Raw genomic sequence first — 15,042 nt, forward strand, 5'->3', positions numbered from 1 at the left:
AGGAAGAAGAAGAAGAAGAGGAGGAAAGCCAGCCAGGGCCAAGCCAGCCAGGGTCAAGCCAGCCAGGGCCAAGAAAGAGAAAGGATGAGCTGATGAGAGAGGATATGAGGTTGCAGAGGAGAGAAGAGCACAGGACAGCAGGGAGAGGATGGACAGGCTGTTTGCATTACTGGAGAGAATGGCTGACCTCCAGGGCTGACACCTCTGCAGACAGCTGGTCCTGCCAGGGAGCACCTGTTGCCTCCAAACCGTTCTCCCCCTCATCCTCTGCCACATCCTCCACAAGATCGTCCTCTGGGGCCATAATGTCCCCAGCCCCGAGGCAGATGTTGTAGAGGACGGCACAAGCTGTTATGACCTGAAATGGTAAAATGGCAAATATATAAATATGATGTCATCTACTGTTCTTCAGTATCCTAAAAAGTATTGTTGAGTGATTACTTACATGAGGTACGAAGGTGTGGTGCACCTCCAGCGGTTGTAGGAAGATTGCCCGGAACCGGCTCTTCATCATTCCAAAGGCACGCTCTATAATGGAGCGTGCCCTGGAATGATGGCCGTTAAAGCGCTGGGGTCCCACACCTTGCAATGGCCTCTTGTAGGGAGTGATGAGGGGGAGTGGGTGTTGGAGGCACGGGTACCCGCCATCTGCAAGGATGAAGTGCCCTGGAGGAGGGTAGAGTGCACGCCGGTACAGCGGGCTGTGGCGCAGCACTCTCGAGTCGTGGACTGACCCAGGCCAGCCCACGTAGGTGTCGCTGAAGCGGCCCTGATGGTCACAAACAGCCTGCAGTAGAATCAAAGAAAACAGTTTCCTGTTCTTGTAGCAGTGACCATCAGGGCCGCTTGGTGGCTTGATACGGACATGGCAGCCGTTGATGGCTCCAGCAGCTTTCCGAAAAGCTCGGTGTCTTGCCAGCCCTGCAAACCCACGAGACACTGCCTCCAGGTCTTCGGGGGTACTCGGGAGGAGGATGACCTGGTGGCGAATGGCCACCACCTCCTCAGTGACGTGGTGGACAGTGGATCGAGGTATCGCAAACACTCTGGAGACCACCCTGTAGGAGGCCCCACACGCCAGCCAGAATAAAAAGACCAGGGTCTCAATAGTGGCACCCCATCCGTGCCTCCAATCCTGGTGGAGGAGGTTCAGCAGCACAGCCAGGGCCTCCCTGCTCAGCCTAAAATCAGGCCTTGTATCCTCAACATTAAAAAAACCTGTCCAGGACAGGCACGCTCAGGTTTATCCTGCAGTACAGGGGTCTGGGCTGGTTTAGGGAAAGGAGGAAAAGGAGAACTGTTTAATATCAATATTAAATGTGGGGAGCATAGGTAGAATGGGCTTATATCTACCTCTCTGTCTGTCCATCCAACCTGTTTCTGCTGAAAAATGTATGTATGAATGATTTTTTTTAGATTACAGTAAAACCATTTTAAATATGAAATTATAGAAGTTGTAATGACATTAGCCATACAAACTATGTTAGCCAGCTGAAGTTTACATTACTTTTAGATATAAGTACATGGATTAACCAATTTAAATTTAATTTAAAATTACCTGAAAATGGTCCTGAGCCTGAAAAATATGATTCGGCGGCGTTGGTGGCGGTAAATAAGTTCTTCCACCATGATCTGATAAATGACGACCATCAGAAGCACCATGTCTGGCTCCATTTTCCTACATTTTTAGCGCGAAGCTGGTTGCTAGGCGACGGGCATAGCAAAGGAAAAACTGGCTTCCTGTTTGGTGACGGAAACAGGAAGTCCTCTGTAGCGTAGGCCGTCTCATTTCGGAGACCGCTTGGTCTAGCCTTCGCGGTCCTCGAACCTGTATGTATATATATATCCTCAGGAATTATGAACACCAGTCCACAGACAAGGACACTTTTTAGATTCTTTACCAGATGCGGGACATCAGGCATTCCATGGAGGTGCCTGTCTGGTGTTGCCTAATGTGGCACTAATTTATTTTGGTAGACCCCAAAGGATTTTTGACATGGCTTGGTTAGGGCTGCCTATGTCGGTGGATGCTGCCCTCTGTATTAATTCAATAATCATTGGCCTGTACTCTGCTCCATTGGTAGAATTGCCACTGTAATGATATGCCACTACTTGCTTCCCCCATGTTGTGCTTCTGGGCATCCAGCGATACGGTACTTCTGACGGAGGTTTCCCATCTTAAAAGTGAGGCTAAACTTCCAGCAGTACCAGTCATGCAAAGAACCTGGCTTTTTCAAACAGGGAGGCTTTTCAACAAGGGCTTTGACAACATCCTCAATTTGTTTTGATGTTGGATATGCATTGTACTCATACATAGCATTTCCTACTCTGTCTAGTATGTCTCTCTTCATTGCAGCATTCACAGTAAGTAGGGAATCATCTTTTTCACAAGCCTTATTTCCTTTTCTGAGCTTAAGTTCAACATCATAAGGGAAAGTGCGTATGATAAAACGGTAGGGTTAGGTCTTGGAACGAATGGATGTCTGAGAATTTCCCGATTATGCTGAGGATCAACTGGCTGTGTCAGAACAACCAGCTTCTGATGAGGATACAGAGGGGGTTGCATTGGGTGGTGCCTTTAGTATTACCTTTAGCCTTGGTCTCTCTTTGGGCAGCTCAGACATGTCAATCAAGTTGCAGAGCTCATTGTTGAACTCCGGATCTTGAAACTGGATAATAATAATAATATCCTCCAGATGAGGGGTTCTTAACCTTTTTGACCTCGGGGCCCAACTTTTCAAGTACAAAGTGGCCCGGGGCCCAACTTTTCAAGTACAAAGTGGCCCGGGGCCCATTCAAATATTAACACTGTATTGGTTTAACTAATTGATCTCACTCTTGGTTTGATTTGTATTCAATAACTATATTAAATCCACTTACAGTTGAACAAGCAAAACCCTTGTCAAATAAATGAGATGATACAATGTGATGATCAAAGACATTTATTTATCTATCATGTATATGTAAACCTGCATACACAACAAGAAGCCCAACAATTCATGGAACAAATCAAGCTAATACAAGAACAAATTTAAAGGCTCAAGTCAGGCTTATTAACTCAAAAATAATTAATTCGATTTCACTACAGAAAAAAAGAGGGACTCAAAAAAACTGAGAAAAAATGGAAATTTGATAAATAAAAAATATGTGGTAATAAAATAAATGCATTCAAAATAATAAGTTTCAAATTAAATACAATTTAAATAAAGTGCAAATAAATAAAGCCTTATAATCTGTGAATTCAATTTTACATGGTAGAACCAGGAGTTGCTCTTCATATCTGTGACAAACAGTCACAACAGTCTTTTGACAAGCTACAACTCGTTTTTTATGTCCACCTCTTAATGAGACACTTGGTCTGCCTCTCAGACACGATCAGATCCAGTCTGGGTGGAATGGGGGAAAGGCGCACTCTCAGAGTAGCCTCCAGTGTTGCTCTGAGTCTGTTTTGGGCTTAGTTGTGGCCGCACTGGAGAATCCTGATTCACACAGGTATGTAGTCGTGAATGGGAGGAGTTTCACAGCCCTCAGTGCTAGACATGGGTACTCCTTTGAGACAGCAATCCAGAAGGAGCCCAGGTCCAGTTTGCCCCACTGCAACTTTAAAGTGCTGTCGGTGGAAACTTCCACCGATATGAGGGCAAAGCAACATCATCTTCAGTGGGATCCACAGAAAATGGGTCCAAAATCCACATGTGTCCGTCTCTGGGATCCTCAGGAAAGTAGTCATCAAATTTCTCTGCCAGTTGTGAGAGGTGCTGAGAGACTGATCTGCACCTGAGGAGTTTTCCAAAATGTCAGACAAAAGTGGAAACATGTCCATCCTCTTTTCCTGGGCCCTCTTAGTCCACAAAGCAAGTTTTTTTTTGAAAGCTTGAACTTTGTCTGCAACAACAAATGTGTTGGTATTTCTCCCTTGAAGTGAGATGTTAAGCTGGTTCAGCAGTGAAAAAATGTCAGAGGTAGACAAGTTTAGCTGTGAACTTCGTTTTGGCATAGTAATGTGCCAGGAGATTTTTTCTCAGTGAGAAAAGAGAAGACCTCATTCCTCAGTTCAAACAAACGATTGAGGACCAGTCCTCTTGAGAGCCATCTCACCTCACTGTGATAGAGCAGCTCGACATGATCTGCTTCCATGTCCTCACAAAGGTTGGCAAAACATCTGGAGTTCACAGCTCTACTTTTATTGAAGTTGATGGTTTTCACACTCACATCCATCACCTCATGGAACTCTGGGGACATATGTTTTGCTGCAAGGCTTTCATGGTGGAGAAAAGAGTGGGTCCATTTAGCTTCTGGTGCACGATCAAGTATCTGCTTGACGCCGTCGTTATGCCTCACCTCATTGATGCTGCACCATCACTGCACACCCCAACGCAGTTCTGCCAGTCCAGGCAGTTCTCAGTGAAGTAGTTATCCATGCAAAGGAAACATTCCTGAGGCATAGCTCGTGTTGGTAGCTCTCCACAAAATTTAATTTGACATTACACAGAAAAGGGGCCAAAACTCCCAAAATAAAGCCCAGTGTGTAATTAACTTAAATTTTATAAAACATTTATCAATGCTTTTCAAATGTATAATGTTCATGGCCCAGGTTTTTCTAAATTACATTCAGACTATTATTAAAAACAATGATAACCTTTATTTACATATTACACAACTTGTGTAATCTTGTGTTTTGTAAACAGTGCTTCACAGATGTAAAAAACGAAAATACACCGTGCAAAATCAGGATCAAACAATCACGTCAATTAGCAACATCAGTGTAAAAGGAAAGTGGGGCAGTTAGTACGACATTTGCTCATTAAAAATATCGTAAAGCTGGCAAAAAAAAGAAAGCATGGATGGACCCTCGGAGACAACTATCCGACAGATTTCACAAAAAATGAGTTATACGTTTTGAAACGAAGGGCAGAGAGTAACCAAGTGATAAGTAAGGCAAACCACACAACAGCATCGTCACAACTCTGCCACCATTATCCTGTTTTTTCCATCTCTCACCTAATCAGTTTATTCAGCACACCTGCCAGTCACTCCCACCTCGTCAGTTCATTTCTCTCACTTGTTCACTCCACTGCAGCCACTATTCAAACCCCAGTCACACACACACACTCACTCACTGCCAGATCATTGTCATGTCTACCCGCCTGTTTGGCTCGTCTTGTTCCCGGTTTTCCCATCTGCCTGCCCTGCCTCATTCTGCTGGATTTTCCCCCTCGTCTCTTGTCTTGTCCATGGATCCCCCGTTGTGTCCTGTAAGTTTCCTGTGTTGATTTAATTTCATTAAATACCTGCTTCACACTACTCTGTCTGGCCTGCATTCAAGTCCTCCACCACACCCCGTGACAGAATGATCTGGCCAGAAATGGACTCAGCAGACCACCGTTTGGAGTGCCTGAGTGGTATGAACAGTTTATGGAAACCCGCCTGGCCTTGGGAGGGCCTCGGAGTGTCCAGAAGGCAAACTGACCTGATGGACTGCCCTTTCAATCCTCGTAGGAGGCAGAGAAAGAGGAACTGTCAGACTCCTGTTCCTGCTGGGCCGCAGCGAGCCCCCATCTCCGCCAAGCCGCAGCGGGCTCCGGTTCCAGCCCCTTACCCCGTAGCACAACATGGAAGTGAAAGCAGTGCTCTGTTTCAATTTTGGGTAAAAAGTGTTGATACTATTTTATTGATATTTTCCTTCTACGAGATGCACTGTGATAAGGACCAGTCTAATGCAAAGATTTGTACATTAGCCAGAATGTAGCACAACAATGGCAGTGTTCTTGTTCATTTAAACGTGAGTGCAATAAAAAGATGTCCCTAAAATTAATGAATAATCGTGATCTCAATATTGATCAAAATAATCGTGATTATGATTTTGGCCATAATCGTGCAGCCCTATCACACAGAGGCAAAAGGTACCTGGATCTGAAACCAGACCAGTGGAGCCTGCTGGAAGAGCTTTCAACAGTCCTCAAGCCTTTTGAATGTGTCACTGTGTTCATGAGTGGACAGAAATATGCAACAATATCTGCAATACCTCCACTTGTGTAGGGCTGTTGAAGGTCACCCAGAGTGCTGCCTAAGAGTCAGCCCCGCTGCGGGCTTTCCAACTCACTGCTGTGCAGCAGTTGCAGGAGAGATGGAAAAGGGAGACTGCTTTCTCAGAGCACCAAACAGTGATTCTTGCGATGGTCCTTGACCCAAGGTTTAGGAAACTGAAGTTTCTTTCACCTGATGAAGTCCTACATGTTCAAACTAAAGTGCAAACAATGGCACTTGAAGAGAGATGGAACATGGACTCAAAGAAGCTGCTGAAGAAAAGTAAACAAGAATAATGCTTGTTTACTGTCATCTGCATGGTATTTGCAGTGTTACCTCCACCGATACTACAGCTACTGAATCAACAGCCACTATGCTTGACTCACTCCTTGGTTCTGATAGTGAAGAAGAGGGTAGAGCAGGGGAAGCTGAGGATGTCCACACCCAAGTGAGGAACGAACTCCTCACATACTTTGGAGAAAAGAGCCTTGCCAAGGAAGAAAACCCATTACTGTGGTGGAAGGCTAACAATGACAGATTTCCCATGTTGGCCAGGCTAGCCAAGTCCTACCTCTGCATCCCTGCCACCTCAACCATCTGAGCAGCTGTTTTCTGCAGCAGGAAACATAGCATCCAAGAGCGAGCCTGAGCCAGGAGCATGTGGACATGCTCACATTGCAAAGTGTCTGAACAAAGGGAGTGTGAGAGTTTGTGTGTCTGAGTGTAGTGTAGAGAACAAGTTCTGATGTTCAAACAAATCCTGTTAAGTTTTCTGATTTGTATTTCTTTATTTTTTATAAATTATTTATTATTCTGACAGCTCAGGTCCCTTTAAACAAAAATATACATCTTTTTGTGCTAGTCCATTTTTATTTTTTTAATTATTACTTTAACAGCTCAGGGATGTTCAAGGAGCAACCCGTTTGTGCACTTTCTGAAGATCGTTGTTTTTGAATAAAGGATTGAAAATTAATGCTTTTTAATTTTTTTTTTTTTTTTTTTTTTTTATCCAATTCAGCGAAAAAATAATCAGCAGATTAATCAATTATTAACACCTCTTGGTGCCGGGACTCTCGGTAGTGTCATTTTTGGACCATTGAACACATACTCATTACGAAAACGAATATAATGTCGCATACCACGTAAAACGTCAGAACCTGGGTTAAAATAATATAAAAGCCATTTGAACATACTCCAAAAACAACTCAGTAACCAACCTTTAGCATTACTATAATACCATATTCATATTTCGCCAGGAGTGTGCACACTCGGCACATTTCCAGACCTAGCAATCGAAGCTTGATGCTAAACAAACCAAGATCGCAGAAAGCACGCCAACACAACGATTACGGACATATCCGTAACATTTCTCTCCGTCATACTATCGCTGAGATATGAGTAAACAGACACCAGCAACACAAATCACATCGCTTTATGATCATGAATATGCCTCACCTTTGGCGTTTTCAAGAAGAAAGTGTATATCCCCGCATTTATTCGCCGGTAAACGTTCAACGGACTTCCTGTCTAGCAGCAGCGACACTCCTTTCCTTTGGGAGGAGGGATTTCACCCATGAGGGATGGGAGTGACCTACTCCTGCACTCTGAGCCTACGCTTCACTATTTTCAGAGACTTGTTGATTTTGACTGGCTAGCAGGGCTGTCAGTCATTTTCAAGTGATTAGCTCAACTCTATTGGCTCTAACGAATCCAAAGAGGTATGGAGCTCTGCCAATGGGATTGAAAGTTATTGGTCGGCGTAAATATAAAACCGAGGAGCCAGAGGCGAAGCAGCATTGCGCACTCGACTACTTTACGCGAAGCTTCTGCTTGTTTTAGTATCGTTTGAGTTACTTTCACCGTTCATTTTTTGGATTAATTTGTAAGATGTCGAAACAAGGACAGAAGACCTCTTACAACATGAAGGAAGCCGTGGAATTCTGTATTGATTCCTCGTCCGATGACTAAGATCTAATTTCTCACGAAAATCCACAGGGCAGCAGCGAATCGGATTACCGTCTTCCATCATCATCAGAAAGGTATCAATTGTCTTATAAATGTTATATTTATTGGTCGATTTATTTATTTGTGTCGAATTTTCTATCTATCTGGATTTCTCAGGCCAAAATACTGGCTTAGTTAGGTGTGATTGTGGTGTGTGTGTGTGTGTGTGTGTAGGGGGTGGGTTGCTGAAGTTGCTCTTATGTTTACATATATTACAATTTCAGAACCAAACCACTGAATGCACATATTTATTTTTCTTCCACATTTTGGTTTACAGTGATGAGGATTACGAACCACCCCATGCCAGTGTCCCAGGTACTTAAAGTGACCAAGAGCCAGCACGACAAGGACAAAAGGCAGCTCAACGATCGGCTCCAGGACGTCCACAGCCTCAGCCAGCCACATCACGTCCCCCCCATGGCTCCACACTCAGTCGTTGGCACCTCAGTCAGAGTCGGGCCCTGCAGCATCTCCCCCGGCCACTCAGTGGAAGAGAGGGCGCACTTCTCTGGGAACTTCTGCTCCAGCTACCAAGCATGGAAAACATAGGTCAGCAACAACAGACAGTGAGGAGGACGACAGGTGGCACAACAGAGAGGAATCCAACCTGACCCTCTCAGGTTCCTGCCAGCCAGGACCCCAGGAGCCACATTCGACACCACCACACCATGGTCTCCCATTAGCCTCTTCCAGCTTTTTTTTTTGGCATCTGTTGTCCAAACAATTATTGACAACACAAATGCCAACGCTGCCAAACGAAAACTAGCTGGGATGAAGTTCCAATGGGCTGTGCTCACGGTGAAGGACTTTTATGTATTTCTTTCCATAATCGTCTTCACTGGCCTTGTGACGGTCCACCAAAGGTCTGACTACTGGAGGAAGAAATGGCCGTACAATTTACAGTTCCCTGGTGACAGCATAACACGGGACCGCTTTGACTCCATTTTGTGGTCCTTTCACCTCAGCAACCCAGAAGAGGACAAGGAGAATGAGAACAAAAGGAACACTGCTGAGCATGACCGCCTGTTCAAAATAAAGCCGCTTTACACAGACATGGTGACCGCCTGCAAAGCCCATTTACAGCCACATCAGAATGTGTCCATTGATGAGCGGATGGTTGCCAGCAAAGCCGCATCAGCATGAAACAATACATGAAGGACAAGCCCACAAAGTGGGGTTACAAACTGTTCATGCTTGCTGACTCATCAATAGGCTACACCTGGAATTTCTTTGTGTACCAGGGCAAAAGTGAGTCCACCACAGGCCACGGGCTGAGTTACTCAGCAGTGATGGACCTTTTGCCATTTCCTCTCCTCGGTAGCAGCTACCATTTGTACACTGACAATTTCTATACAAGCCCTGCTCTCTTCACCGATCTGTCCAAAAGGAACATCAGCTGTTGTAGAACCATCAGGAGAAATCGTATTGGCTTCCCTAAGTCCCAGACCAACAACCTACCCAAAAAGGCTGTGAGGGGAGACATGCGATGGATCCAGAGTGGCAAACTCCTCTTCGTGAAGTGGATGGACAGGTCACGATGTGTTCCACAGTTCATCAGGCCTACAGTGGACAGACGGTGAGGAGAAAGGTGAAGACGGCTGGGGTGTGGTAGCACAAATCCATACCAGTTCCAGACAGCATTGCGAGCTACAATTGCAACATGAGTGGTGTGGATTTGTCCGATTCCCTAATCGGATTGTACACCGTCCGCCACAAGACCATGAAGTGGTACAAGACTTTTTTTTTAATCACTTTGTGGACAGTTATCTCTTGCACAAGGAGCTGTTCAAGTTGAGGCAGGACCCCAGCCCATCACCCACAAGACCTTCAGGGAGCAGTTGGCCAAGGAGATGCTCGAATTTGCCAAAGGCTCAGCAGCCACCCCACCCCCAACCACCTGCATGCCCATGTGTTTCAAAACAGGGCTCAGGAAACATTGTAAGAGGTGCCGCGATCTTGGAATACCGAGGGTGAAGACATCTGCTTATTGCACAAGGTGTGATGTCCCTCTCTGCCTCAACCCCAAAAACAACTGGTGTGGTTTTTACAGTTTGTTACAAATGTTCAGAGTAAAAATAAATCTGTTCCATTTGGATTCAATATTCATTGTGTGTTATTTTGAATGGGAAAATAGTTTTTTCCCCCCAAAAAAAAGCCAGAAACTGCTGCATTTGGATGTATTGAACACCATTAGTAATATACAAGTGAAATATGTAGTTTGGTACATGAGAAAATTCAAATGGCACACATGGTGCCAAAATGTGCCCAAATGCACATTTTGGAAATCTCGCCTAAACTTTCTGTACTAAAACCTCTTTTTGTTCTGCTTCACTTTATCAAACTAAAACTTTACAGAGAGACTGTTCACATATATGTGCTATGATTTGGGAGATGTTTTAGGCTGGGAGCTGCATCATTTCAATGAAACAATAAAAGGGCTTTTTTTTCAGGCGAACCTGAAACTTTTCAATTTGAGCTGTGTGCCATCTTCATTTACTCTTAACCAGTAACATACACTGATATTTACACATCTGAACAAATCTCACAAGTGTTCCCTTTATTACAACAAAACAATTATTCAAATAGACCTTGTGGTTGCAAAGATGCACTCTTTTGAGTATGGGTATGCAATTTTCGAGCAAAGACCTAAAAATAGGGCTAGTGTTTAATTAAAATAATCGTTAGTTGCAGCCCTAGTTCTGTCACAGCTCTGCCACCATTATCCTGTTTTTTTTACATCTCTCACCTAATCAGTTTATTCAGCGCACCTGCCAGTCACTCCCACCTCGTCAGTTCATTTCTCTCACCTGCTCAATTCAGCAACTATTTAAACACCCAGTCACACTCTGCCAGATCATCGGCATGTCTACCCGCCCGTTTGGCTCGTCTTGTTCCCGGGTTTTCCGTCTGCCTGCCCTGCCTCATTCTGCTGGATTTTCCCCCTTGTCGATTTAATTTTATTAAATACTGCTTCACGCTACTCTGTCTGGCCTGCATTTCAGTCCTCCACCTAGTGATGGCGAGATGAAGCTTTCCATCCAATTGGTTCACACATGGGTCAAAGCTTCATGGTGCTTCATTTGCTCTACTGTGCCATCAAGTAGACAAATGTAAAACAGGCAGTGATTAACCCTTTAATGTCCGCACTAAGAAAAAAGTATTCCTTTGCATTTTTTATTTCTTTGGGGCAGTTATAACAATCCATTTTTTTTCCAACAGACCCCACAATTTTTTAAATACAGGCCTCTACCAAACGGTTGAGCGGTGACTTTATGGTAAAAGTACCAAAATACATACAAATACCAATATAGTAGAATTATTCAAAAGAAATACAAAATGATTGAAGTAATAAAACAGCATAAATGTTTGGTACACTTCACACTTCTGATTTTTGGTGAAGGGAACATTGCAAAACACAGAAAAACATTGCATTTCTAACATTTCAGTCTCAACACACCCCAGTGTTTCAACAGCACAAATGTTTTTTGAGCATTATAGCTACTTTACTTCTGATGGTATGCTGCAAAGCATTGCTGGTTTGCATTCAAACACAGGAAAACGTTGCATTTCCATCTCGACACACCCTTTGGACACAGGTTGTACCTCCCACACTTGTCACAGTGAAGGGGCCAATGTCCACAGTTGTCATAACACACATCTGGTTGTGGTTGTGAGGGTCTTGGGGTGCAACTTTTCTTCTGAGGTGGTGGAGAGCAGGTCGATGGTCTGCCAACTTTGGGTGCTGGCTTGTTGACTCAAACTGTGGGCGACTGCCAGGCGGAATCTTTTGAGAGGCATTGGTTTCTCGTTCAGTAGGCCACAATCCCTCTTGTAGACCAGCCAGGAATTTGAGATGCACAGGTCAAGGATGTATCCAAACAGGGGAATGTACCATCGCCTTGACTTGGCTGGGGTCTTGTACAGGTGTACCAGCATGTCAGACAGATCAATGCCTCCCATATGCTGATTGTAGGCAGGAATGAGTGATGGGCATGGGACAGTAATCTTTGCACGGGCCTCTTTGCTCCACCGTTTGACAGTTGAAAGAGGCATGATCCCACGGCATTGCTCAGAAGGTTGACACATTTGTTGTCATACCATTTCACTGCGATCACCCCTTCAGCAGACCTGTGATCAAAAGCTCCACGTCCTTTCTTCATCAGTTCTTTGTCTGTCATCAAGGTAGCTCCACCACTGCGGTTTGGTAGGACAGTGCCGATGCACTTGACACCCAAGTTTGCGTTCAGCTTCTGTATCAAGTCGAAACTGGTAAAGTAGTTGTCACAGAAGATGACAGGGCACAGATGAAGCTGGGGTACAGAGAATAGTTTGCAAACAAACGCGCAATAAAGTCTGAAGTACACAAAATGTGACAGGGGATCCATTGCGTTTCCCTTATATTTCAAATCGCATGCCAAACCCGTGAACCATTTCCTCAGTCACGCGGTATGGCCGGTTTGCGAGGCTTCGAACGTCACCACATACGTCAACACAAGCCTTGATGCGCGCTTCACAAAAATCGTCCTGATTACTCGACGCAGGCTTCGATGCCTTGACACGAAAGGTCACATCACTACCTCCACCACACCCCGTGACAAGCATAATATCTTTTCCTAACAGAATTTTAAAATGTTATTTCAAATGTTCATGCAATGTAATTCCTAGATGGGGAACTTTATTACCAGTGCCGCAGAAATAAAGATGAGCAGTGGCATCGTCTTGCTAAGGTAGTGGTAACTCCGCAAGTAACATTTTTGTGGAGTTTCATGCCAGCGACATTGGGGCTCACTGTGGAATTGAAAAAATGTTGGACGCAATCCTTCAACGGTATTACTGGCCTGGAATGAAGGCCGACATCCAAAAATGGGTGAGTTTTATTGCTCCATATTTCTGGGGAGCTTATGGTAATATTTACGTATTCAATATAAGAGTGGGCAATCTAACAAAGTGAAACAATGTGATGCATGCCAAAAAAAGGACCTCCATAAAAGAAGAAATTTAGTACAAACCCATAAGTGAATAAACATTCAATTTAAACATGTATGGAGTCTTGTTGGTGTTAAGCTTTGGTTTGCATTCTAAGGTGACAGAGCCCTTTGAACTTGTTGGAATGGATCTAGTTGGCAAGCTCAAATGCACCAACAATGATTACATTTATACATGTGTGATGGTGGACTACTTCACAAAGTGGTTAGAAGTATACCCTCTGAGAACAAAGGGAGCAGAAGAAGTCACACCATGCAAAATGGATTTTTTTTACAAGTATGGCGCTCGAAAACATATCCTGACAGACCGCAGCAAAGAATTTGTCGACAAATTATTTAACTATTTTTTGTCACAACAATGGAAAAATCACCATGGTAATGACTTTTTCTTCTCTTTATGCATATTCTAGATAAACACAGGATCGTGTGCTCCTACCACCCTCAAACAAACGGCTTGGTGGAAAAGCTTAATGGCGCGATTGAAGGGTAAAAATAAGACTTTTCTACAAAATATATTCAAATAAAACCGCTTGTGATATACCAAACATGGGTAATGACTTATTTTTTTCCCAATTTCAGAGCTTTGAAAAAAAATGGTGCAGGACCACCCCAGTGACTGGGACAAATATATACAATCAACTATATTTGGCCTACGAACAAAAAAAAATGGCTAACAACAAAATACTCCCCACATTATCCAATGTATGGGAGGAAGGCCCGTTACCCGTCTGAAATTCCAGATAAGTGGCAGGTATGATGGCTTTTTCCAGTACTATAAGCTGTATTTTTCTACACCAATGTTACAGATATCTGAGGAACACATCACTGCACCAACAAAAAATGAGGACGTTTGTCTCCACACCAAAGAACTCAAAGATGTGTACAAAAAAAAGTGGAGGTAAATATTGCAGAAGGACAGGAAAAGGTGTGAAAGAGAACTAGCAAACGGGAATGATGACAGCTTTGGGGGGGGACAAAGTGTTAAGAAAAAATATTTGGGAGGAACAAAGAAAAGGGGGGGTAAGCTAGAGGCAGATTTATTTGGGCCATACACCATCACAAACATGGATGGAAAAGGTGTCGACCCGATGACCCTAAAAGGAAATAACGTTGGAAAAATAAAGACCATCTCAAAAAATACGTGGAACCAGAAGTGCGAATACCCGCAAAATGGATTGCCGCCATATCCACTTCTCCTCCAGCCCAGCCCCTTGATCTCCAGTCATGGAATGCACGTATAAATGTCCATATACTTTCAATATAATGACAGCTTCGGTGACGTTTTGGAACTTGATACTGCATCAAATCCCAAAAGAGGCCTTGGTAAACAACTGTCTTCCAATCTCAGTAATAGCTGACATCTGGGTGGGGAAACGTAAAGGTGTGCGCTGTGGAGCAAAGTGGGGCCCTACAAAATTTGGACCGCGGAAGGGAGCTAGAGAGTGAGGTACAGACAGTAAAAAGCATGCAGTTACATTTTTTAATGGCAAAAAAATGTAAGACTCCACAATTGTCACTTAAGGTTTTGAATGCATTCATTCATGCAATAATTGTGAAGAGACGAGAGGAAACGGAGAGACAATTATGTCTGGTTAACTCCTTCCAAATGAGTGTGATGTGGCAATTAAAAAAGCTAATAATTTTTTTTATCTGTTCAAACACGATTGTAGATAGCATTTTCATTATGTATGTTTTCAGACCAGTTTGTGACAAATGGCACCGGACACTTGTGGTGAGAATACATACACTACCATAAAGACAATTTTAGAACCATGTGTGGTAATCTAGCATGATGATTGAATGTGATAATTAATCCTCTTTACATGAATTTCAATGTATTGTGAAGGTCATTTATCCAAAGGAGAAGCAGGTGCTTTACCTTGATCCTTTAGGTGAAACTCCGGATCACCTAAATAAATGCAAGGATATGACAAGGCAAGTTATACATCAGCGGTTAAAATGTCATAAAATGTTCTTGGTTACAACTAGAAACTATATTTTTCTGTTCAACAGAGCTTTCATGAGA

Source organism: Anarrhichthys ocellatus, unplaced genomic scaffold (assembly GCF_004355925.1).
Source record: "Anarrhichthys ocellatus isolate YVR2014 unplaced genomic scaffold, GSC_Weel_1.0 scaffold19, whole genome shotgun sequence".
Taxonomy (NCBI): domain Eukaryota; kingdom Metazoa; phylum Chordata; class Actinopteri; order Perciformes; family Anarhichadidae; genus Anarrhichthys; species Anarrhichthys ocellatus.